The sequence below is a fragment of the Schistocerca nitens genome, chromosome 6, assembly GCF_023898315.1.
Source record: "Schistocerca nitens isolate TAMUIC-IGC-003100 chromosome 6, iqSchNite1.1, whole genome shotgun sequence".
Classification (NCBI taxonomy): Eukaryota; Metazoa; Arthropoda; class Insecta; order Orthoptera; family Acrididae; genus Schistocerca; species Schistocerca nitens.
The window spans coordinates 524,938,805-524,965,485 of record NC_064619.1 but is presented as its reverse complement, the minus strand read 5'-3'; positions in this window follow the sequence as shown (position 1 = coordinate 524,965,485).

Genomic DNA, 26,681 nt, shown 5'->3' with positions numbered 1-26,681 from the left:
TATTTAAGATTGTTTCGATTTTCCTCTCTCCAAGAACGGAAACTCTCTTCTTGTCGAGAGAAATTTAGAAAAGGCAGTGGAGCAGAATACAGAAAATTTTAAGAAAGTTCCAAAATAGATTGGAAAAAATTGAATTTGTTGCTGAATAATTACACTTCATTAAGATCTTTAACATGGATTGCCTTTTGATGACTGACATTACATGTGAACTTCCTGCAGCGTCAGACATGTATGGATTTCATATACTCACTCCGTCCCGCCATTCAGTCTGGATTTAAACGTCTCCAGTCATGGCCTCGCGAAGTGTGGAGCGGAATGAGGTCGCCAGTTCTCGACAAATGCTTCACCTACCTGCCATTTTCTCTTCCTATAACAGGCGGAGGGGGAAATAGATTTTTTATCTAATTAGCGTTCAACGGATGCAGAAGTGAGCCGTTTTTAAAAAATGCCTCCCAAGTTCTCATTACCGTCTGTTAATTGCGTTTTCAGCCTCTTAACGAAATGAATCGCTAATTGACTTTTACGGCAAGGTGCTGGGAAATAAGCTTATCCTGCGACAGGAAAACTACGGCTAAATAATTCGGGCTTCGGTTCCTCATCAGCGCCGGGATGGAAGCGGGCATTTTTTGAGACTAGAATAGATATAATTTCGGAAGTGAAGAGAGGGGCGGGACCTTCGTCGCTGGCGGAGAAGCGGGCCGTGTCTGCTCATCAAGACAATTATCAGACAATCCGCGGCTGTCGGCGCTTCCGCAGCTGTCTGCAATATTCGCAAAATGTGCTGTCGCCGCCGACGCCGCGGCGCTCGGGATTGGATTCCGGAAAATAACGTCATTCGCCGGGCGCGACCTCCCACCGCTAATCCTTGCACAACAGAGGCGCTCCCAGACACCGAATGCGATTTTCGCGGATTATGTATAAACACAATAGTAAGGCCTTATCGGTTTTTCTACTTAAAGACTAACCTTAATAAACGCCTGCACAGAATTCGGCAGCTAAATAATTCTCGTAGCATTTCGCGAAATAAGCTGTTGTTTCACCACAGAAATAAGCCCACTCTCATGCACATGTAAGTGCACACACACACACACACACACACACACACACATACAAACGTTAAAAAATATCTCTTTCCAATTAATGATAACATTTGACCCCTCTGGTTTCCATTCGACAATTTAAAATATTTCTTTATTTATTTTTTCCAGTATATCTGATCTTCGCATATGATCAGATTTTCTAATTTTTGTATAATGTAACTCTTAAAAATGTATATACATGGTGAAAATGCTGTGAAACTCCTAAGTGGTATGTTGCATCACTGCTACTTTAACTACACGTCGTGTCATGTTGTGACTTTATTGTCACATATCGCTAATGGATATTGGTTCGATAACCAAAAATACTAGTCGAGCTCATTGTAAAGATCTGTTCAGATCACTGGGGATTTTAACTGCTTCATGTGAATACATTTACCAGTCAGTTGTACACACCAAAAATAACATTGGTAACTACTGCACAAACAGTCTGCCCGTGACCATGCAACAAGAGACAGACTCAACTTACATTTACCAAGAAAAAAATAAACATAAAACTCGAAATAGCATTTTCTATCAAGGAATAAAACTGTACAATAAATTACCAAAAAGAGGTTAAAGAAATTGCAAAAATATACTTATTTCAAAAAGGCAGCTAAAAAGTACCTGTTATGCAATACATTTTACACATTGAAGGATTACTTAGCTAAAACAGAGTAGGGGTTACATTGAAGGATTACTTAGCTAAAACAGAGTAGGGGTTTGATAATGTTATACAAATATAATAATAATGATTATAATATATCCAACATTCCTCACAACACCTTCACTTTATGTTTTTTTCCTTCTTTTTTTCCTTTCTAGAAATACTTACCCCTAAGCTATGCAAAGCACAATACTAACACCTCTTTCTGAGCTCAACATCTCACTCATTATGGAGGGATGCTGACTCAGTTTTTCAGGATAGCAAATGGGAAGTTGAGGTGCAGCAAATGGCCCAGAGATCACCACTGTGTGTGTGTGTGTGTGTTTAGTGAGTGAAGTGTTATGAAACAATGTGTGTATAGTGTGTGCAGTGATTGATAGTAAGATATGAGTGAACAATGTGGCATCACATTATTTAATAAGTTATTTCTAAAAAAAGTATTGTACACCAGGAGTAAATCTAATGATTGTCTCTAAGTCTGTAATTATATGTGTGTACGAATTAGCTTATTTTAAATTGATCTAAATTTGTAAATACTTTGACATGTCCTAGTAAAAGTAGATCTACAGATGAATAAAGCTGCTACTACTACCACACTTTCCTGGCTGTTTTATTGAGGGAACTGCACGCACGGGCTTTGTAGGAAGGCTGTGACTTTTTGCGCCAGGTATGTGCACTCTCAGGGTACTATTGTCGGCAGAAGGCAGGCAGAGAATCTTATTACAATAGGGAACCTCCCCAGGGAAACAGACTTCGCGGAAGTAAGGCTGTGGCCTGGTTCATGTTTTTGTGAGCAGAGTTAGCGCCTGGCCTAGCTGTAGTCGGGGCATGCAGTGCCATCACTGCTATCCACAAACAGTAACGGAATATGAGAATTTTACCTTTTCTGTGTGAACACCGAAGATCGAGACGCTGTGGCGCCTCCTGGCCAGCGTGAGGGAGGTAGTTGCTTTTGCTCTAGAATTTCCGTCATCCAATCGAATTGAGTTTCCCTGACACCATGTTTCATGCGAAGCCTATTAAATGAGGAGACACTGCTCTAGGCCAATACCAACATCATGTTTGTTAATGTTTGTTTTGTAAGCCTAGAGTGGGAAGTTTCTGTTCCATTCCACTGTTTTTTTGATGAAACGAGTGATGTTCTCATCCATCACATTGGCAACAGAATTGAGTCGTCCCCTCCAGTTAGAGTTTTGAAAGTGGAGAGTTGAGGATGGAGAAGTAAGTTTCGAGACATTCGTATTCCAGACGCCGTGCAACGGGTCTCCCGCCCACCGGCTAGTGCTAATGGGTGTATGCTTTACTGGTTTTGGGGAAATGTCAGTTTTGCAGTCTGTGGTAGTGTGATCCTACACTGAGCAGCTCGCTGATCAGTTGTTATCGCATGCTACTTCAGTTGCTTATTTGATTATAATTTGTATTTTGTCTCACTTACGCTGAATTCACGACCTGCCCTGATATGGACAACTTTTTACGTTTTCTCTGTGTAGTCTTTCATATAATTTGCTACTTCCTCACAGTTTTAGCATTATTTGTACATGAATTTAATCCAGATTTTTAGAAAACTTTGCTCTCTCTTAACTATTTGTGTATTGTGTCTAATAATTAGAGCAAATAAACATCTCTTATTCTCAGACTTGTTCAAAATTACAATATCCTTTAAACTGTTCGACAACTATTCCATGCTCAAGCGAGCCACTAATAATAAATATGACATGTTGCACGTTTAAGCTTGTAGTTCTCACAGTGACGGTGTTTTCGTTGTGCACAGTAGCCAAACTCTTCCCTTATTATTTACTGAGGATAACAACAATTGTTTTATTATAAGTCTTTTGTTGACTAGGAAGAGTTATGTCATTTTCCTAGGATTATAAGTTTGTTTTGTATTGTTTCATTATTATTTGGCTACTGACTTTACAATATTGTGATGTAATAAGCAACATCATAGCATAACCACGTCTAGAATTAACCTACATGTTTACCATTGTGCGACTTAATGAATACTTCAACTGTAATTCAAGCCTGTCGTTTTTGCTAGTTTATTCTGTTATTTACTATTGTTATTATTATTAATGTTTGGGCGTTACTAAACCACTCGATGAATCAATTTTTGAGTTTTGTGTTAGGTTTTCGTTTGCCTGTATTGCTTTCATTCACTCAGACCAAGCTGTTACAGTTTTCTTTGGTTTTTCTGCTGGGCCAGCTGGGCAGTCGAGAATTTCCTTCCTAAATATTGTGTTGTCTGGCACATCAACTTCTATTATTCCCCAATCCTTCAGATTTTCTTTTACTGCACCGACTCATTTTTTATTTCATTTTTTTTACTTTACTACGAGTTTCGTAGAATTCCACAACTTATCTATTTAATTTGGTTGGTTGACTGTTACTGTGCATGAAGGATTCTAACTTGCCTTTTTTCGTATCCAGGTACATTCTGGTGTATTTTCATTTATTTTATGTGCTATTTGTCTGTATGTTCCTTCTTCAGCATAATTGTACCCTAAAATTTTCCTGATTGCTTTTCGTTCTCTCTTTCTGATTCCTTCAGTATCTCTCCTTCTGTTTAAAATGAGTGCCTCAGTCTGAAGACATTTCGGCTTGATTTTTGTCAGTGGTAGTTTGTGCAAACTTTTGGCAATGTGCTACAATCTGGTGGTCTCTATCCTTGGGTAACAATCGTAACTAAACTGAATGTCTTTATTTATGTACACAAACTGAATCGTTTAAATACATTTAAATTTTATAATTAGTACTTTGAAATTGTGGGAAATGAAATACAATGAAATAAAGTTGTTAGTGACCGTGGGAATCGAATCTGAGTCTACTTTCTCTTCGAAATATCTACTGGAAAAGGGCTTTTTTGGCCTAACCCCCTTCATGGCAGGCAAGCATTTTTCCACGTAGCCTACCGAACCACTCCGTCTTGATGCTGATGCAGTTACGACAAGAGTTACTAAAAACTTCATCCTCTATGATGGCACAATACACTACACATAATTTCAAAGAAAAATGTTGCCTTAGTACTGTGAAAAACGTAGCACTCGTAGTGGTGGCAGAGACGACGTCACATCAGACCATGTGCAGTTGAAAACAGTAGGCATCTCTGTCCCATGTCTGAGATGATCGTAGCATGACTGACCACCATTTCAGCGATCAACACTCTTTTCCGGCTATTGCGTAGAGAGCACTGCAAAACATGTTTTCATCTGTTTTATTTGCATATCAGTACGCTTTTCAAGAAAAATGACGTAATTTTAATGCGATTTACAGCTCGAATTCGAAGAGAAATGGCGTATTTTAGTGTGATATTTACAGTGCGCTATGGCACATTAACACATGATAACCAGGCGCTGGTGATATCTGTGTTGTTTTCTCTATTTTTATATGCAATTTTTTTGTTTTAGAGTCCTTTTGTAAGCCTGAAAGCTATTTCCTTTGTGTGACTGCGAATTTCACAACCTGTATTTCCCAGGCCAGTTTTCTGAATGCTTTCGCCTACATATTTGAGCTGAGAAACACTCTCGATTTTTCCATATTTAGTTTTTAGAATGTTGGATGCCAAGTTTTTGCTACATACGTATTTAGTTTTTACAAATTGTATCTGGAGCCTCACTGTTTCTGCCATTTCTTTAAGAATTTCTGTATGTTTTTGTGTGTTTGAATGTCCTGGCGTAGAATCGCAAGGTCATCTGCAAAGGCTAAGGTCTCTGTACTAATATGCGTTCTTCCTAACTTGATTGGTTTGTAAATTTTAAGCTCTCATCTTGTTTTCTACCACTCTTGAATTACTTTGCCTAAGACAGTCGAAATACAGTGGAGAGAGTCGATCACCTTGTCGCATTCCGAAATGCTCCCCTGAATTTTGCTATAGTTTTGTACGAACTAGAATTTAACTAATAATAATACTGAATTTAGAGTCCAGACTTTGTTCTTTCTGAATTTGGAAGAGATACTTACGGTTCACTGGGTCTTAAGCCTCTTCAAAACATATTAAGGTAGGAACTACTTTTTGCGAATGTAGGCTTTCCCGGTGTATACTGCTGATGAAATCTTCTCGGGCTTCCATCCGCGTAGCTGCGTCGAAAATCCGTGGCGTTTCGATGAGTGTCTTCGCCAGAATTCAGTCTTCGCCAGAAGATGATGAGAATGACACTCATCGAAACGTCGCGGATTTTCGAAGCAGCTACCCGGATGAAAGGCCGAGAAGATTTCATCACTATTTTTAGTATGAAAAAATTTTTAATGCTTGAGATTTGCTTCAGAACTAAAATTAGTTCTGGGAAAGATTTGTTTGATCTAAAATCTAATTGATAATCGACAGTTTTCCATTCAAGTTGTTGTTGTATTCGGTCCAACAGACACTGAGAAAGAATTTTTTACGGTACAGTAAGAAGAGAAATCCTTGTATGATTATTAACGTCCATTCCATCTGATTTTATCCATAGCGGACTTTGTCCGTTTTGTTTCCCTTTTTATGTAGTGGATGTATCAATTCAGTCTTCCAGTAACGCATAATTTTCTCTTTGTTTAACGTTTTGCATGATCAGTGTAATTTCTTTATGGTTTTTAGGCCAACAGCTTTCAAGTCTTCTACATCAGTTCCGGTTTCACTATATGGTTTGTTGTTTTTTAACTCTTTTTAATTATTTTTTAACTCTTCTTCATTTGGTGTTGGTGATCCTAGATTGGCTCTTAGGATAATTTCTGCTCAAAAATCTTTCTGTGGACTCAGGTCAGTTCAGTTTTTCAACATATTTGCGAAGTTCTCTGCACCGTTCTTGGTGGTTAAGAGCCAGTTGTCCATTTTCCTTCTTGAAGCAGTGGTTTTGGGTTGGTGTCCATTTAGCTTTCTTTTAAAGGTTTTATGAGTAGACTTGGTATCTTTTTTTTAAGTCTACTTCAAATTCACAGAGTTTACTATTCTCGTATTACCTTTTGTTTGTCTGATTTTGAAGTTCCTTTTCTAGTTGCCAGACACAAGACATTGCATTTTCTGATATGTTGGTACTCCATATTTTAAATATCTTGTGTCGAGATTTTAATGTCTGTTTTTAGTCATTATTCTACCAAGGATTTTTTTTTCCGCCTCTGTGAAGGAATTTGGTTTTGGGCAGTTTTGATAAACTTGTGAGTCATGTTTAATTGGGCTCGGTTCTTAATAGTAATGGTTGGATTTTACTAGTACCAAATTTAAGAACAGCTGACATCTCTTACACGAATTTTTGAGGCTTTTAATTTAATTTCACTCTGGTTAGTACTTCTTTGATTAGTAGAACATTTTAAAAATTTTGTGATATGGATACGCGACTATGATATCGTCGATTTGAAATTGACGTATTTTCTTGTTGGGTGAACCTCAAGTCTTTTGTTTTGAGGATTATTTTTAAAAAATAGGTTGATATGATTTTGAGGATGAAATTTCAGCACAGTTCTATCAGTCTCTTTCCTTTCTGATTGGTCCATTTGTGTGTAGGGAAGTCATGAACTGCTATTCTGAATTTTCTCTCTTTCCCTAACTGTGCTTAAAATCGCCCCTCAGAATTTTCAGCGATTTCGTAGAAGTTTATAGACTGCATTTTCTGGTAACTCCAATTTCTTATCTACTTTCTCTGGTATTCTTTTTTCTTTTCTTTTTTTGTGTCACTGGCATATGTGCATTAAGTACTGTGTAAATTTTATTTGCATATTTCAAGAAAATTGTCATTTAACTGTTGTTCACAAGTTTTACTTCGATTATGCAACTGAGTGCCAGGAAGCCGTTTCTGAAAGTATTTGTATGGAGCGTAGCCATGTATGGAAGTGAAACATGGACGATAACTAGTTTGGACAAGCAGAGAATAGAAGCTTTCGAAATGTGGTGCTACAGAAGAATGCTGAAGATTATATGGGTAGATCATATAACTAATGAGGAGGTATTGAATAGGATTGGGGAGAAGAGAAGTTTGTGCACAACTTAACTAGAAGAAGGGATCGGTTGGTAGGACATGTTCTGAGGCATCAAGGGATCACCAATTTAGTACTGGAGGGCAGCGTGGAGGGTAAAAATCGTAGAGGGAGACCAAGAGATGAATACACTAAACAGATTCAGAAGGATGTAGGTTGCAGTAGGTACTGGGAGATGAAGAAGCTTGCACAGGATAGAGTAGCATGGAGAGCTGCATCAAACCAGTCTCAGGATTGAAGACCACAACAACAACAACAACAACATGCAACTGAGAATGTCTTGCCAAACTGCGAATGCAACTCCGAGATAGGGTCTGTTCTTAAGGATTCTTCCGTCTGTTTTACTTTTGAACAGTCTGTAGCTTCCAAAATCCATGGTGTTGTCTTCCAGCTATCTTATTTGTTTCATAGCTTTCTGTTAAAGGTTTTATGGGTAGACTTCGTGTCTTTTTTTAAGTCTTCTTAAATTTCACGGAGCTTACTATTCTCGTCTTACCTTTTATTTGTCTGACTAATTTTTTTGTCCTTTAAGTGTGTCTCATCATTTGTATAGCACCACAGCCCTTCATCATTTATGTAATATTGATCAAGACTCGATCGAATCAGAAGAATATCGGCTTTATAAAGGACCACCAGGAGAAAGGGCAGTAGCAAATGCTTCCCAATTCGGGGTGGGTTTCTTGGAGCACAATAGAATATTGAATTTCGCTGAGGATTTTTCATCTGATTCCCCAGGAATGGCGTTGTTACAAATTAAAGTGGATATCAAAATCTACACTCTAATAAATCTTCATGCTCCAACTAATATTAAAAGAAGAATTGATAAGCAATGAACAGAAAACTTTTAGGATGAACTTGACCAACCAGGAAAGGAAAACGGTTCATTGAATTTTGTACTACACATGAGCTGGTTTAGAAGACAACGAGGTTTAAGAGAAGGCCACTTAAGTTCATCACTTGTAAATGCCTCAGCGTCAAACTAGGAGAGTTTCAGATGGATCATGTGGCCACGGACTAGAAATGTCAGAGAGACATATATAATGTTTAAGTCCTACATGACGTCGATACCGATTCAGACCACTACTCGTCAAAAATTAAAATCGAACTGACAGCTAAAAGAAAAACGAACCTCAAAAGTTAGATAGAAAGAGAGCTTATGACCTTAGTTGTATTATTGAAACTCCTGTATATTACGAGAGATCCAGAACAACTTCATGTGATAAGCTAGGGCCGGCTGAAGAAGTTGCTCCCTTACAAGGAAAGAAGAAACATGTTTGGTGGTACGAGAAATCCTATATGGCAATTCTGCACAGGCATCAAACATGGTTAAGTGACCAACAAAGAAATTGTGCTAAACGCATTCTCTGAAAATTATTTCGAGCAGTTAGTTCATGAGCTTACGCGAATAGTAAACGGTTGTGAAAATACACTTTATCTCTTAGCAACAAATAATCCTGAGTTAATAACCAGCATCAAAACCGATATAGGGTTTAGTGAACACAGGGTTGTCGCAGCGAGATTGAATATTGTAATCCCCAAACCCACGAAAAATAAGCGAAAAATACACCTATTCAAAAAAGCAGATAAAAATTCACTTGACGCCTTCCTGAGAGACAATCTCCGCCCATTCCAAATTAATAATGTAAGTGTATACCACATGTGGCTTAGATTCAAAGAAATAGTATCGGCAGCAAGTGAGAGGTTTATACCAAATAAATTAACAAACGACGGAGCTGATCCTCTTTGGTACACAAAACGGGTTAGAACACTGTTGCAGAAACAACGAAACAAACATGTCAAATTTAAACAGATGCAAAATCCCCAAGATTGGTGATCTTTTACAGAATCTCGAAATTTAGCGCGTACTTCAAAGTGAGATGCCTATAACAGTTTTCACAACGAAACGTTGTCTCAAAACCTGGCAGAAAATCCAAAGAGATTCTGGTCGTATGTGAAGTACGTTAGCGGCAAGAAACAATCAATGCCTTCTCTGCACGATAGCAATGGAGATGCTATCGAAGACAGTGCTGCCGAAGCAGAGTTACTAAACACAATATTCCGAAATGCCTTCACAAAATATTATGAAGTAAATATTCCAGCATTCGAATCAAGAACAGCTGCCAACATGAGTAACGTAGAAGTGAATATCCTCGTAGTAATGAAGCAATTTAAATCACTTAATAAAAGCAAGTCTTCTGGTACAGACTGTATATCAATTAGGTTCCTTTTGGAGTATGCTGATGCATTAGCTCCATACTTAACAATCATATAGAATCGTTTGCTCGACAAAAGATCCGTACCTAAAGACTGGAAAGTTGCACAGGTCACACCAATATTCAAGAAAGGTAGCATGAGTAATCCACTTAATTACAGGCCCATATCATTAACGTCGATATGCAGCAGGATTTTAGAACATATATTGTGTTCGAACATTATGAATTACCTCGAAGAAAACTGTCTATTGACACACAGTCAACATGGGTTTAGAAAACATCATTCCTGTGAAACACAACTAGCTCTTTATTCACATGAAGTGTTGAGTGCTATTGACAAGGGATTTCAGATCGATTCCGTATTTCTGGATTTCCGGAAGGCTTTTGACACTGTACCACACAAGCGGCTCGTAGTGAAATTGCGTGCTTATGGAATATCGTCTCAGTAATGTGACTGGATTTGTGATTTCCTGTCAGAGAGATCACAGTTCGTAATAACTGACGGAAAGTCATCGAGTAAAACAGAATTGATTTCAGGCGCTCCCCAAGGTAGTGATATAGGCCCTTTGCTGTTCCTTACATATATAAACGATTTGGGAGACAATCTGAGCAGCCGTCTTCGGTTGTTTGCAGATGACGCTGTCGTTATCGACTAATAAAGTCATCAGACGATCAAACCAAACTGCAAAACGATTTAGAAAAAATATCTGAATGGTGCGGAAAGTGGCAGTTGACCCTAAATAACGAAAAGTGTGAGGCCATCCACATGACTGCTAAAAGGAACTCGTTAAACTTCGGTTACACGATAAATCAGTCTAATCTAAAAGCCATAAATTCAACTAAATACCTAGGTATTACAGTTACGAACAACTGAAATTGGAAAGAACAGATTGAAAATGTTGTGGGTAAGGCTAACCAAAGGCTGCGTTTTATTGGCAGAACACTTAGAAAATGTAACAGACCTACACTACTCTTGTCCCTCCTCTTTTAGAATACTGCTGCTCGGTGTGGGATCCTTACCAGGTAGGACTGAGGGAGTACATCGAAAAACTTCAAATAAAGGCAGCACGTTTTGTATTAACGCGAAATATAGGAGAGAGTGTCACAGAAATGATACAGGATTTGGGCAGGAAATCATTAAAAGAAAGGCATTTTTCGTTGCGACGGTATCTTCTAACGAAATTCCAGTCACCAACTTTCTCCTCCGAATGCGAAAATATTTTGTTGACACCGACCTACATAGGGCGGAACGATCACCACGATAAAATAAGGGAAATCAGAGCTCGTACGGAAAGATATAGGTGTTCAGTCTTTCCGCGTGCTATACAAGATTGGGATAATAGAGAATTGTGAAAGTGGTTCGATGAACCGTCTGCCAGGAACTTGAATGTGATTTGCAGAGTATCCATGTAGATAGATGTAGAAAGAAAACTGAAAGTTAAAGAAGGGAATTAATAAATGCTAGACGATCAATGACTAAACAGATTAGAAGGATAAAAATGAAATTTCATCAGGACTCCCTAAAATCTATCAATAATGCTTTGAACCTCCAAAGACGAGAGATTGCTATCAGACATTTAAACAGTACCAATGGAAATATACTTGCCCAGTCTTGTGACGAAGGTTGTGAACAGAAAGGTAGCACGTAACAATTAAGAGAATTTAATTATTTAGGCTGAATACTTCAAATGCTGCGGAACCAGAACATTAATTGGAATCTGACCTTTTTCAGAGAAGTAATACGCATCTAGAAAAAGTTATAGCCCCCATTTCCAGATGAAGGAAAAATAGTGATTAATTCACTTCGGAATTAGTGGTTTTTTGGAATACCGAGAAATTGCTAGAGGAATGGAATGTTCAATAATCCATCCAGTACACAAGAAAAGAGATAGATCGGATCCAAATAATTAGATGTATATCCTTGCTGCATGCTACTTACAAAATTTTTTGTAAGATTCTGTACTACAGAATTCATGAACAGGTAGATGGTGAATTAAGTGAATATCAACGAACTTTTTGTCCAGGACGAAGTTATTCTCATCAAATTACTCGTGTTAAATGGATAATGAAACACAAAAGTATCAGGAACAAGAAACTGGAGACCTACTTCGTCGATTTTTAAAAAGCCTATAATGGTATCCATGGTGAATCTTTACTGTCAATCCTTATAGAATTTGATTTGTATCAGGCAGTTGTCAACCTTATTGTTGTCACCCTTCGAAATACTAAATCTAGAGTAAGGTTGAGGAATGAATTCCCTGAACCTTTTCAGACTGGAACTGGCACTCGTCAAGGTGTTGAGTGAACTGAACGAGATATGTCCACCATCTGTTAAGATTGAAAGAAAGATTCGACTTAACTGTCTTGCATGTGCAGATGCTTTGGCGTTGGAAGCAAAGTTTTGAAATTGCGTGCTTATGGAATATCGTCTGAGTTATGTGACTGGATTCACAATTTCCTGTCAGAGAAGTCACAATTCGTAGTAACTGGCAGAGAGTCATGAGTAAACCTGAAGTGATTTCTGGCGTTCCCCAAGGTTGTGTTACAGGTCCTTTGATGTTTCTTATCTATATAAACGATTTGGGAGACAATCTGAGCAGCCCCCTTAGGTTGTTCGCAGATCACGCTGTCGTTTATCGACTAGTCAGTCATCTGAAGATCAAAACAAATTGCAAAACGATTTAGAAAAGATATCTGTATGGTGCGAAAATTGGCAATTGACCCACACAGAAAACGTTGTGGGGAAGGCTAACAAAAGACTGCGTTTTATTGGCAGGACACTTAGAAAATGTTACAGATCTACTAACGACACTGCCTACACTACGTTTGTCCGTTCTTTTTTAGCATAATGCTACGCTGGATTCTTGCCAACTTGCTACTTTCTTTTATAATCTGGACTTTAATAAAAATGGCAAGATAAATGTTAATGAGCACAAAGGGAGGAGTTGTGAACTATATAACAATAGATTTATTCATTCTTAACATCACAAGACAAAAAAAAATGGCTAAAGAAACGTCACACAAATATTTTCATATCACGTCTATGGTGGACAAAGTGACCAGCTGGGGATCGACACACGACACTTACCAGAATACTAATCGCTTTATTTGATTCATACACGTGAATCCAGGGTATGGTACAAAAACTACGCCACCATCAAGCATCTATACCCTGCTATTCAAAAAAGAAAAATATGAGTCGAAAGAACAGGGTGCAGAGAACCGTATATTGGAGCCCTACGCCATAGCAGCGAATACTTTACCCTTCTGCTGGTCAGGGCGGCACACCACGATACGTTCGGCGACTGAAGTCATGAACAGCCACAATCTGTTATTAATGGCGTGCGCCCGAAAAATGCAAGTACGCGGTCTCGCGTTCGGGTAATTTGGAACGCAGGTACTTACCTATGAGCCCCTGAAACCCCGGTGGACTCCAGTGTGCAGGTGGAACTGTTTGCTAGTCTGCCAAACCAATTTGACTCCGTCCCTCGACTATGAGTGACAGAATATGTCACATGTTTAGACGGCCGACTCAAGACAAATAAGTACACCCACGCATCACTCGTCGTGTGTGTGATGCTAGAAGCAGTACCTCTGATAGACCGGAACTTTTCGACTCCGTGAATGTAGAAGAGGGTATCAGTGATCATAAGTCAGTGGTTGCATCAATGACTACAAGTGTAATAAGAAATGCCAAGAAAGGAAGGAAAATATATTTGCTTAACAAGAGTGATAGGGCACAAATCACAGAATATCTGAGTGACCACCATCAAACGTTCATTTCTGAGGAAGAGGATGTGGAACAAAAATGGAAAAAATTCAGAAACATCGTCCAGTACGCCTTAGATAAGTTCGTACCGACTAAGGTCCAAAGCGAGGGGAAAGATCCACCGTGGTATAACAATCATGTACGAAAGGTACTACGGAAACAAATAAAGCTTCATCATAGGTTTAAGAGTAGTCGAATCATAGCTGATAAGGAAAAGCTGAACGAAGCGAAAAAGAGCGTAAAGAGAGCAATGAGAGAAGCATTCAACGAATTCGAACATAAAACATTGGCAAACAATCTAAACAAGAACTCTAAAAAGTTTTGGTCATATGTAAAATCGGTAAGCGGATCTAAATCCCCTATTCAGTCACTCGTTGACCACGATGGCACCGAAACAGAGGACGACCGAAGAAAGGCAGAAATACTGAATTCAGTGTTCCGAAACTGTTTCACTGCGGAAAATCGTAACACGGTCCCTGACTTCAGCCGTCGCACGGACGCCAAAATGGAAAATATTGAAATAAACGATATCGGAATTGAAAAACAACTGCTATCACTTAGTAGCGGAAAAGCATCCGGACCAGACGAGATACCCGTAAGATTCTACAGTGATTATGCTAAAGAACTTGCCCCCTTTCTATCAGCAATTTATCGTAGATCTCTGGAAGAACGTAAAGTACCTAGCGACTGGAAGAAAGCGCAGGTCGTTCCCATTTTCAAGAAGGGTCATAAATCAGATGCGAATAATTATAGGCCTATTTCGCTTACGTCAATCTGTTGTAGAATAATGGAACATGTTTTATGTTCTCGTATTATGACGTTCTTAGATAATACAAATCTCCTTCATCATAACCAACATGGATTCCGCAAACAGAGATCATGTGAAACTCAGCTCGCCCTATTTGTCCAAGAAATTCACAGTGCCGTAGACACTGGCGAGCAGATTCTGCCGTATTCCTGGACTTCAGGAAGGCATTTGATACGGTTCCGCACTTACGTTTAGTGAAAAAAATACGAGCTTACGGAATATCGGACCAGGTTTGTGATTGGATTCAGGATTTCCTAGAAGAAAGAACACAACATGTCATTCTTAACGGTTCAAAATCTGCAGATGTAGAGGTAATTTCGGGAGTACCGCAAGGAAGCGTGATAGGACCTTTATTGTTTACAATATACATAAATGACTTAGTTGACAACATCGGTAGCTCCGTGAGGCTATTTGCAGATGACACGGTTGTCTACAAGAAAGTAGCAACATCAGAAGACTCGTACGTACTCCAGGAAGACCTGCAGAGGATTAATGAATGGTGCGACAGCTGGCAGCTTTCCCTAAACGTAGATAAATGTAATATAATGCGCATACATAGGGGCAGAAATCCATTCCAGTACGATTATGCCATAGGTGGTAAATCATTGGAAGCGGTAACGACCGTAAAATACTTAGGAGTTACTATCCGGAGCGATCTGAAGTGGAATGATTACATAAAACAAATAGTGGGAAAAGCAGGCGCCAGGTTGAGATTCATAGGAAGAATTCTAAGAAAATGTGACTCATCGACGAAAGAAGTAGCTTACAAAACGCTTGTTCGTCCGATTCTTGAGTATTGCTCATCAGTATGGGACCCTTACCAGGTTGGATTAATAGAAGAGATAGACATGATCCAGCGAAAAGCAGCGCGATTCGTCATGGGGACATTTAGTCAGCGCGAGAGCGTTACGGAGATGCTGAACAAGCTCCAGTGGCGGACACTTCAAGAAAGGCGTTACGCAATACGGAGAGGTTTATTATCGAAATTACGAGAGAGCACATTCCGGGAAGAGATGGGCAACATATTACTACCGCCCACATATATCTCGCGTAATGATCACAACGAAAAGATCCGAGAAATTAGAGCAAATACGGAGACTTACAAGCAGTCGTTCTTCCCACGCACAATTCGTGAATGGAACAGGGAAGGGGGGATCAGATAGTGGTACAATAAGTACCCTCCGCCACACACCGTAAGGTGGCTCGCGGAGTATAGATGTAGATGTAGATGTAGATGTAGATAGTTCAGAAGGCGACTGGCACAGGGTCTAAGTGCCACACTAGCAAAGGACACAAGTCTCACCGTTTAGTTAGAGACCTGCAGTTCTTTACTAGCGAAGCGCTAGTACAAGAGAGTCCACTTCTGTTTCTCTCCACTTCCCTCGCCAGCTCATTTACATTTTAGACTTCTCCCACTTTAGCACAAACCAATCACGAGATGGAGCACAGCATTCGAAGCTGGGAGACCGCCCCTTGCTCTGCATATATCGATTTGACCAATCAGAGACTTTAAAGTTAATTGAGAGAAAAGGAAAACAGATTCAGCTTCGCAGCCTCTCTCCCAAGCGTTTACACCATGTCTTTTGCTAACAACATGACCAGGATGGAACCACACCCCTCCATAAAAAGATTGTTATTTCCCCTGTTACCCCATTCCTAAGTTTCCAAACAACGGCAATAAACTCACTAAAAGCCTCATGCCTTCACAAATATGTTTTTGTAACAGAGTCTGGACGTCTGGGCGCCACTGCCCTGTCCTACGGAAATTCATAGAAACACACAGTCGTCTCATCGGCTTCCTACCTAACAAGGGCCAATCCTCTGCTTTATTGCCATTCTACAATGTGCTGGCCACTGCAGCGGCGACTTCTCGGCACTAGTCAGTCTACCTGGACGCAGCTGCTGACCGACTGGCGCCAACCATCATGTCTGCACAATGGGACCGTGGAACTCGGCAATCCAGAAATGTTTCCACACAGGTTCCGCAGAAAAAACGTGCTCCCCTCGGCCCTCAGCCGCCATATGCTTTCACTGCAGTCGTTTAAATAGACACCCTAATCCTTTGAGCGCATATAAAGCTTACCGCTATTCCTTCACTAGAGCACACAAGCAAGAGCGTTTACTACTGCCCATCATTTCATCATGATATATGAAGTCAGATCGTAATAAAGATCATCTTCCCTAAGAACATTATGTGGCATGACCAAATCAGAAGCGAGAGTGCCCTGCAATCTCTCATCTACATCTACATCTACATCCATACTCCGCAAGCCACCTGCCGGTGTGTGGCGGAGGGTACCTTGAGTACCTCTATCGGTTCTCCCTTCTATTCCAATCTCGTATTGTTCGTGGAAAGAAGGATTGTCGGTATGCTTCTGTGTGGGCTCTAATCTCTATGATTTCATCCTCATGGTCTCTTCGCGAGATATACGTACGAGGGAGCAATATACCGCTTGACTCCTCGGTGAAGGTATGTTCTCGAAACTTCAACAAAAGCCCGTACCGAGCTACTGAGCGTCTCTCCTGCAGAGTCTTCCACTGGAGTTTATCTATCATCTCCGTAACGCTTTCGCGATTACTAAATGATCCTGTAACGAAGCGCGATGCTCTCCGTTGGATCTTCTCTATCTCTTCTATCAACCCTATCTGGTACGGATCCCACACTGCTGAGCAGTATTCAAGCAGTGGGCGAACAAGCGTACTGTAACCTACTTCCTTTGTTTTCGGATTGCATTTCCTTAGGATTCTTCCAATGAATCTCAGTCTGGCATCTGCTTTACCGACGATCAACTTTATATGATCATTCCATTTTAAATCACTCCTAATGCGTATTCCCAAATAATTTATGGAATTAACTGCTTCCAGTTGCTGTCCTGCTATATTGTAGCTAAATGATATGGGATCTTTCTTTCTATGTATTCGCAGCACATTACACTTGTCTACATTGAGATTCAATTGCCATTCCCTGCACCATGCATCAATTCGTTGCAGATCCTCCTGCATTTCAGTACAATTTTCCATTGTTACAACCTCTCGATATACCACAGCATCATCCGCAAAAAGCCTCAGTGAACTTCCGATGTCATCCACAAGGTCATTTATTTATATTGTGAATAGCAACGGTCCTACGACACTCCCCTGCGGCACACCTGAAATCACTCTTACTTCGGAAGACTTCTCTCCATTGAGAATAACATGCTGCGTTCTGTCATCTAGGAACTCTTCAATCCAATCACACAATTGGTATGATAGTCCATATGCTCTTACTTCGCTCATTGAACGACTGTGGGGAACTGTATCGAAAGCCTTGCGGAAGTCAAGAAACACGGCATCTACCTGGGAACCCGTGTCTATGGCCCTCTCCAATCTTACCAGATAGTATTGATGGGGTACATAAAAAAAGTTCAGAGAAGGGCAGCATGTTTTGTATTATCTCGAAATGAGGGAGAACGTGTCACTGAAATGAAACAGGATTTGGGGTCGACATCAATAAAACAATCTTCAGAAAGAAATTTCAATCACCAACTTTCTCCTCCGAATGTAAAGTATTTTGTTGACGCAGACATACATAGGGAGAAACGATCACCAAAATAAAATAAGTGAAATCACAGCTCGCACAGAAAGATATTTACATTTCTTTCTTCCTCGCGCTATACGAGATTGGAATAACAAAGAATTGTGAAGGTGGTTCGCTGAACCCTCTGACAGGCGCTAAAATGTGATTTGTAGAGTATCCATGTAGATGTAGATAAAACAATATCGATGAAGCAATATTTTATATGGAAGAACTACAGTGAAGCGCCAAATAAAGTGGTATAGGCAGGTGTATCCAAATACAGATATATGTAAACAGGTAGATTACAGCGGTTAGGTCGGCTATGCCTGCATAAGCAATGAGTGTCTGGCGCAGTTTTTGGATTGGTTACTCCTGCCACAACGGCAGCTTATCAAGATTTAAGTGAGTTTGGATGTTTGTTATAGTCGGCACCTGAGTAATGGGACACTGCATCTCCGACGTAGCGATGAACTGTGGATTCTCCTGAATGATCATTTCACGAGTGTACCATGAATATCAGGAATCTGGTAAAATATCAAATCTCCGACATCGCTGCGGCCGGAAAAAGATTCTGCAAGAACGGGACCAATGACAACTGAATAGAATTGTTCAACGTGACGGAAGTGCAACCCTTCCGAAAATTGCTGCAGATTTCAATGCTGGGCCATCAACAAATGTCAGCGTTTGAACCATTCAACGAAATATCATCGATATGGGCTTTCAGAGTCAAGGGTACATTTGTGTACCATTGATGACTCCACGACACAAAGCTTTATGCCTCGCCTGGGGCCGTCAACACTGGCATTGGACTGTTGATGACAGGAAACATGTTGCCTGGTTGGACGACTCTTGTTCCAAATTGTAGGGTATGGAGACAACCTGATAAATCCAAGGACCCTCCATGTCAGCAAGGGACTTTTGAAAGTGCTGGAGGCTCTGCAATGCTGTGGGATGTGAGCAGTTGGAGTGATATTGGACCCCTGACACGTCTAGATACGGTTCTGACTGGTGACACGTACGTAAGCATCCTGCCTGATCACCTGCATCCATTCATGTCCATTGTGCATTACGACGGACTTGGACGATTCCAGCAGGACAATGCGACACCCCACACGTCCAGAACTGCTACGGATTAGCACCAGGAACACTCTTCTGACTTTAAACACTTCCGCTGGCCACCAAACTTGCCAGACGAATATTTTCAGCATATCTGGGATGCCTTGCAACGTGCTGTTCAAGAGAGATCTCCACCCCCTCGTACCCTTACGGATTTATAGATAGCCCTGCAGGACTCATGGTGTCTATTATCTCCAGCACCACTTCAGACAATAGTCGTGTGCTTGCCATGTCGTGTTCCGGCAATGCTGCATGCTTACGGGGGCCCTACACGATATTAGGCAGGTGTACCAGTTTCTTTGGCTCTTCAGTGTAGAATGATTAACGACAGAAGTTGGGTTGCAAATTTCTTTCAAAAAAAAAAAAAGCCGAAATGACGCCCACCTTTTCAGTTGACACATCTGACATTATACTCCAGAATGCTCATAAAGTTAAGATGAATGCCAATGAAAGAACATCAAGAGATAGGAGGACATTAAAACTACAACAAGTGCAGAGAATTACATGGCCAACTTAACAAAAAACGATGTCTTTCAGCAAATGATGAACTTCGACATTACTACTGCGTCGCTAAACCAGAGGCAACATATGTAAGTGGAACGGTATTTAAACTAAACACTCAAACAATAACTGACAAACTGCATAAAGTCGATAAAAGAATACTCCGAATCATCGTCAATAAAAACACCAAGTTAATGGTCTGTGTTTTACCAAGAAAGTTAATCTATTGCTGATATGACGCGAAAAAGAAGAGTTGTATTTTTCGCCACTTTACTCGTTTGCCGAATAATAGACTCCTGAAACAACTTTCTGACTACTTTCGGTACAGTAAGACAAAAAACAACTGTTTTAAACAAGTATAAATGAATTTGAATAAACTGAGCATTACCAAACATCAAACTGAACATAGAGAAGAGAAGCTGATTCTGAAGAATAAATACAAACGACTGACATTCAAAACATCACAGTGAAAGAAGTATTTCATCTTCAGGAGAACGAGCCGCCAGATCACTCTGAATGAACAAGTTTTGGGAAAGGAAGAAACTGTTGACTGCCAAGATCTAAACTTATTCATTGTAGACTCTACTGCATAATGTTTGATTTTTGTACTCTACTGTAGGCGTAAATTGCATAAACAAAGAAATAAGTAAATGTAGCATTACTCACTTTAGGAGTGAGTTAATGTTGATTGTGCCAAAGAAATATTTAATCTTCTGTTTTAGTTGAGCAGAAGACTCCGATGTACTCTGATATGGTATATAACATCTCAGCACAGTCTCCCCAGAATCCTACAGATTGGTTGCCCCACTGATGGCTGAGCATTTAACACCTAATGGGATATTATTATTATTATTATTACGATGTTTACTGTTATGGTACAAAGCTTATATTAGGTAGAATTCTAGATCCTATATGTATTTTCCTAACTGTGGAATCAAATTTTCAGTAGAGTGTTACTTCCTATATTTTTCCTGCTAACGATGTCTGCTAGCCAAACCTCTTACTCTCTTGTTATCGGGAAACAACCCTCTTGGTTCCATACGGTGTCCATCAGGCTTAAACGTGTTGGTTTTTCCTGATGCTCAATACACAACATAAGTTAACGAGTCTAACAAAATTAAAGGTGAATTTTATGGATAATTAAATTAAAGAAAAATGGGAGAAAAGAACTAGCAATACTTCCACTTCTAAATTAGGATCAAACCCTCCCATGTTTCATTATTAAAGGAAAAAGAAAAGATTTTTCCGGTTTTTTTTTCTGTACTTGTTTCCTACCATACAGGTTCTGTTCAACTCAGCACATGGAAATCCAGGTGACATATGGAGATGTGTAGATATACTAATGTCTTTCCTTGCCACAAAGGCGGATAATGATGTGGTCTTTTGCTTATTCAGGTACTAGCTGTACTCGTACCACTCCAGAACACGTACCTCGATCTTATCTGCCGCGACACTCACACAGCTCGAAGTGTAAGGTGGCAGAATAAATAAAGGTCAGATTCGCACCTTACATGAGAGCGGGAAAGTGAATATGACACCTAACTTAATTTGGCGGTTATGAGAAAATTTGCCTATCAGTATGTAATGTAAAAAGGGATGACACTCAATTGACGGTAATTAAGACACCGTTCTAATATAATGCATGTCTACGAGCAGAAAGTGCAACAAGCAGCGAGAGGCCGCGCCATGGGAGAACAGAAATCACTTAAAGGGGTGTCCCAAGCCAGGTCAACGACCGACCAGGTGACTCAGAAGGGAAGAGCGAGTTAATGGGCCATCTGAGGGAAGACAGGAAAGAAATCTTTTATAAAAATGCGTTTCAGAATTCCAAATGGATAGTAACAAGACCAGTGAAGCATTTTTGGTCACGTGTCCAGTGAGTGGTATGCACGTGAGAGACAATGTGTGCATTTTGACGAGTGGCGTGGGCACAAAACGCACTGGGAACGAGTAATGAGCAGAAGTTTCGACGCAGTTTAATGGTAGGGCCCTTGCGATCGGTAGAGAGAGTTTCCACAAAATGAGAAGTGTGGTGTCACCGCCAGACACCACACTTGCTAGGTGGTAGCTTAAATCGGCCGCGGTCCATTAGTACATGTCGGACCCGCGTGTCGCCACTGTCGTGATCGCAGACCGAGTGCCACCACACGGCAGGTCTCGAGAGACTGACTAGCATGAACCATGGACCTTGCCATTGGTGGGGAGGCTTGCGTGCCTCAGTGATACAGATGGCCGTACCGTAGGTGCAACCACAATGGAGGGGTATCTGTTGAGAGGCCAGACAAACATGTGGTTCTTGAAGAGGGGCAGCAGCCTTTTCAGTAGTTGCAGGGGCAACAGTCTGGATGATTGACTGATCTGGCCTTGAAACATTAACCAAAACGGCCTTGCTGTGCTGGTACTGCGAACGGCTGAAAGCAAGGGGAAACTACAGCCGTAATTTTTCCCGAGGACATGCAGCTTTACTGTATGATTAAATGATGATGGCCTCCTCTTGGGTAAAATATGCCAGAGGTAAAATAGTACCCCATCCGGATCTCCGGGCGGGGACTACTCAAGAGGACGCCGTTATCAGGAGAAAGAAAACTGGCATTCTACGGATCGGAGCGTGGAATGTCAGATCCCTTAATCGGGCAGGTAGGTTAGAAAATTTAAAAAGGGAAATGGATAGGTTAAAGTTAGATATAGTGGAAATTAGTGAAGTTCGGTGGCAGGAGGAACAAGACTTTTGGTCAGGTGATTACAGGGTTATAAATACAAAATCAAATAGGGGTAATGCAGGAGTAGGTTTAATAAAGAATAAAAAAATAGGAGTGCGGGTTAGCTACTAGAAACAGCATAGTGAACACATTATTGTGGCCAAGATAGACACAAAGCCCATGCCTACTACAGTAGTACAAGTTTATATGCCAACTAGCCCTGCAGATGATGAAGAAATTGATGAAATGTATTACGAGATAAAAGAAATTATTCAGGTAGTGAAGGGAGACGAAAATTTGATAGTCATGGGTGACTGGAATTCGTCAGTAGGAAAAGGGAGAGAAGGAAACATAGTAGGTGAATATGCATTGAGGGGAAGAAATGAAAGAGGAAGCCGCCTTGTAGAAGTTTGCACAGAGCATAACTTGATCATAGCTAACACTTGGTTCAAGAATCATAAAAGAAGGTTGTATACCTGGAAGAATCCTGGAGATACTAAAAGGTATCAGATAGATTATATAATGGTAAGACAGAGATTTAGGAACCAGGTTTTAAATTGTAAGACGTTTCCAGAGGCAGATGTGGATTCTGACCACAATCTATTGGTTATGAACTGCAGATTGAAACTGAAGAAACTGCAAAAAGGTGAGAATTTAAGGAGATGGGACCTGGATAAACTGAAAGAACCAGAGGTTGTAGAGAGTTTCAGGGAGAGCATAAGGAAACAATTGACAGGAATGGGGGAAAGAAATACAGTAGAAGAAGAATGGGTAGCTCTGAGGGATGAAGTAGTGAAGGCAGCAGAGGATCAAGTAGGTAAAAAGACGAGGGCTAATAGAAATCCTTGGGTAACAGAAGAAATATTGAATTTAATTGATGAAAGGAGAAAATATAAAAATGCAGTAAATGAAGCAGGCAAAAACGATTACAAACGTCTCAAAAATGAGATCGACAGGAAGTACAAAATGGCTAAGCAGGGATGGCTAGAGGACAAATGTAAGGTTGTAGAGGCTTGTCTCACTAGGGGTAAGATAGATACTGCCTACAGGAAAATTAAAGAGACCTTTGGAGAGAAGAGAACCACTTGTATGAATATCAAGAGCTCAGATGGCAAACCAGTTCTAAGCAAAGAAGGGAAGGCAGAAAGGTGGAAGGAGTATATAGAGGGTCTATACAAGGGCGATGTACTTGAGGACAATATTATGGAAATGGAAGAGGATGTAAATGAAGATGAAATGGGAGATACGATACTGCGCGAAGAGTTTCACAGAGAACTGAAAGACCTGAGTCGAACAAGGCCCCGGGAGCAGACAACATTCCATTAGAACTACTGACGGCCTTGGGAGAGCCAGTCCTGACAAAACTATACCATCTGGTGAGCAAGATGTATGAGACAGGCGAAATACCCACAGACTTCAAGAAGAATATAATAATTCCAATCCCAAAGAAAGCAGGTGTTGACAGATGAGAAAATTACCGAACTATCAGTTTAATAAGTCACAGCTGCAAAATACTAACGCGAATTCTTTACAGACGGCCGGCCGAAGTGGCCGTGCGGTTAAAGGCGCTGCAGTCTGGAACCGCAAGACCGCTACGGTCGCAGGTTCGAATCCTGCCTCGGGCATGGATGTTTGTGATGTCCTTAGGTTAGTTAGGTTTAACTAGTTCTAAGTTCTAGGGGACTAATGACCTCAGCAGTTGAGTCCCATAGTGCTCAGAGCCATTTGAACCATTTTTTTCTTTACAGACGAATGGAAAAACTGGTAGAAGCGGACCTCGGGGAAGATCAGTTTGGATTCCGTAGAAATGTTGGAACACGTGAGGCAATACTAACCTTACGACTTATCTTAGAAGAAAGATTAAGAAAAGGCAAACCTACGTTTCTAGCATTTGTAGACTTAGAGAAAGCTTTTGACAACGTTCTGAAGGTGGCAGGGGTAAAATACAGGGAGCGAAAGGCTATTTACAATTTGTACAGAAACCAGATGGCAATTATAAGAGTCGAGGGGCATGAAAGGGAAGCAGTGGTTGGGAAAGGAGTGAGACAGGGTTATAGCCTCTCCCCGATGGTATTCAATCTGTATATTGAGCAAGCAGTAAAGGAAACAAAAGAAAAATTCGGAGTAGGTATTAAAATTCATGGAGAAGAAATAAAAACCTTGAGGTTCGCCGATGACATTGTAATTCTGTCAGAGACAGCAAAGGACTTGGAAGAGCAGTTGAACGGAATGGACAGTGTCTTGAAATGAGGATATAAGATGAACATCAACAAAAGCAAAACGAGGATAATGGAATGTAGTCAAATTAAATCGGGTGATGCTGAGGGGATTAGATTAGGAAATGAGACACTTAAAGCAGTAAAGGAGTTTTGCTATTTGGGGAGCAAAATAACTGATGATGGTCGAAGTAGAGAGGATATAAAATGTAGACTGGCAATGGCAAGGAAATCGTTTCTGAAGAAGAGAAATTTGTTCACATCGAGTATAGATTTAAGTGCCAGGAAGTCATTTCTGAAAATATTTGTATGGAGTGTAGCCATGTATGGAAGTGAAACATGGACGATAACCAGTTTGGACAAGAAGAGAATAGAAGCTTTCGAAATGTGGTGCTACAGACGAATGCTGAAGATAAGATTGGGTAGATCACGTAACTAATGAGGAGGTATTGAATAGGATTGGGGAGAAGAGAAGTTTGTGGCACAACTTGACCAGAAGAAGGGATCGGTTGGTAGGACATGTTCTGAGGAATCAAGGGATCACAAATTTAGCATTGGAGGGCAGCGTGGAGGGTAAAAATCGTAGAGGGAGACCAAGAGATTAATACACTAAGCATATTCAGAAGGATGTAGGTTGCAGTAGGTACTGGGAGATGAAGAAGCTTGCACAGGTTAGAGTAGCATGGAGAGCTGCATCAAATCAGTCTCAGAACTGAAGACCAGAACAACAACAACAACCGTTTGATCCAACGTCCCTTAATAACCACTCGCACGTGAATCGCTAGGTCTTTGGTTTATTTTCGCCAGAAAGCACTGATGTGGTCGATTTTCAGTCACGTCCTCTTGATGGCTCCACGTTACACTGGCGCTCCTTCACGTTGTAACTAAAAGTGTACTCATGTCTTTCAGGTGTTACTGTGTGCCACGAACACTGCCATTCTAGCAGTTAACTGTGCTTTCAGTTTCTTTTTAGCTGCCACAACTTGTTACGATTTGTCTCGCTGTTTGTGTGTCTCTCTCATTCAACCAGCAATTTGCGTCCTGCTTCTGAACTTGCAGGTTTATTGTCCAGATTCCCAGAATAACTAGGACGGTTCCAACCGTTTCAGCACTGTATGCTCTCGTAAAACTCGAAAATCATTTCACTTTGCATACATTACAGGGATAGTGCCGGTCTGACCAGCTGCTTCCTCACGGGGGTCCTACACGATACTAGACAGTTGTATGTTTCTTTGGGTCTTCAGTATATCTTCAGTATATTATGATACTTTGTAACGGCAGTTTAAACCTCTTCTGTCCTACACTGATTAATCTGTTCATTGTGAAAATTCATTTTTTCCGATTGTTGGATGTGGAACAAAAAGTTGTATTTATCCTAGAACAGCAACCCCAGATATATGGTGGCATCTTGTCTCTTTTACTGTTCTTCATTTCCCAGTGAGTCTCCGATTCTTTAAGGAAAAGCTGGCATTGGGGGTGCAGACCACTAAATGCCAGTGGTAACAGGATATTCAAGACAAACTGGAAGACAGTAGACACATCATACACACTCTTCAAGAAAGGTGTATGGAAAATAAACTCCAGCAGACTTCACACAAGACAGGGCATTAGTGCTTAAGGAGAAGCTCTCAAGAAACAGAAACTTTACTATAAATGTCTGTATTACTAATTGTAAACCAGTAACTCGGGGCTTCGATAACCAAGTGCCAGTTGGAGGCTTCCAGCGGCAGCAGAAATTTAATTTTCAATATTTCGTATAATTAGTGACCGAATTTAAAAATTTTAAAATGCTACTCACTGAGAGGTATAATCTTATGTTAAATGTTTAACACGGTAAGACAAATATTACAGTTACAAACTCTGTGTACGTCTTGGGGCAGCGCAACTCAGGGCGCACATGTTACCCATGCTAAACTCACACAATGTTTGATGGTGAGAGCACTTAGCTATTTCCAGCAAACTTTACACATGATTTCTAACTTTTAGAAAAGTCACCGACAGCCCTCACAAAATTATTAAATGAAAATATGTTAACTGATGTGCAAGTTAAGCGGTCAAAATCGCGATGTTGTGTTGTGTAACGCAGTCTTATAATGGCCCTCATATAAATCCTACAT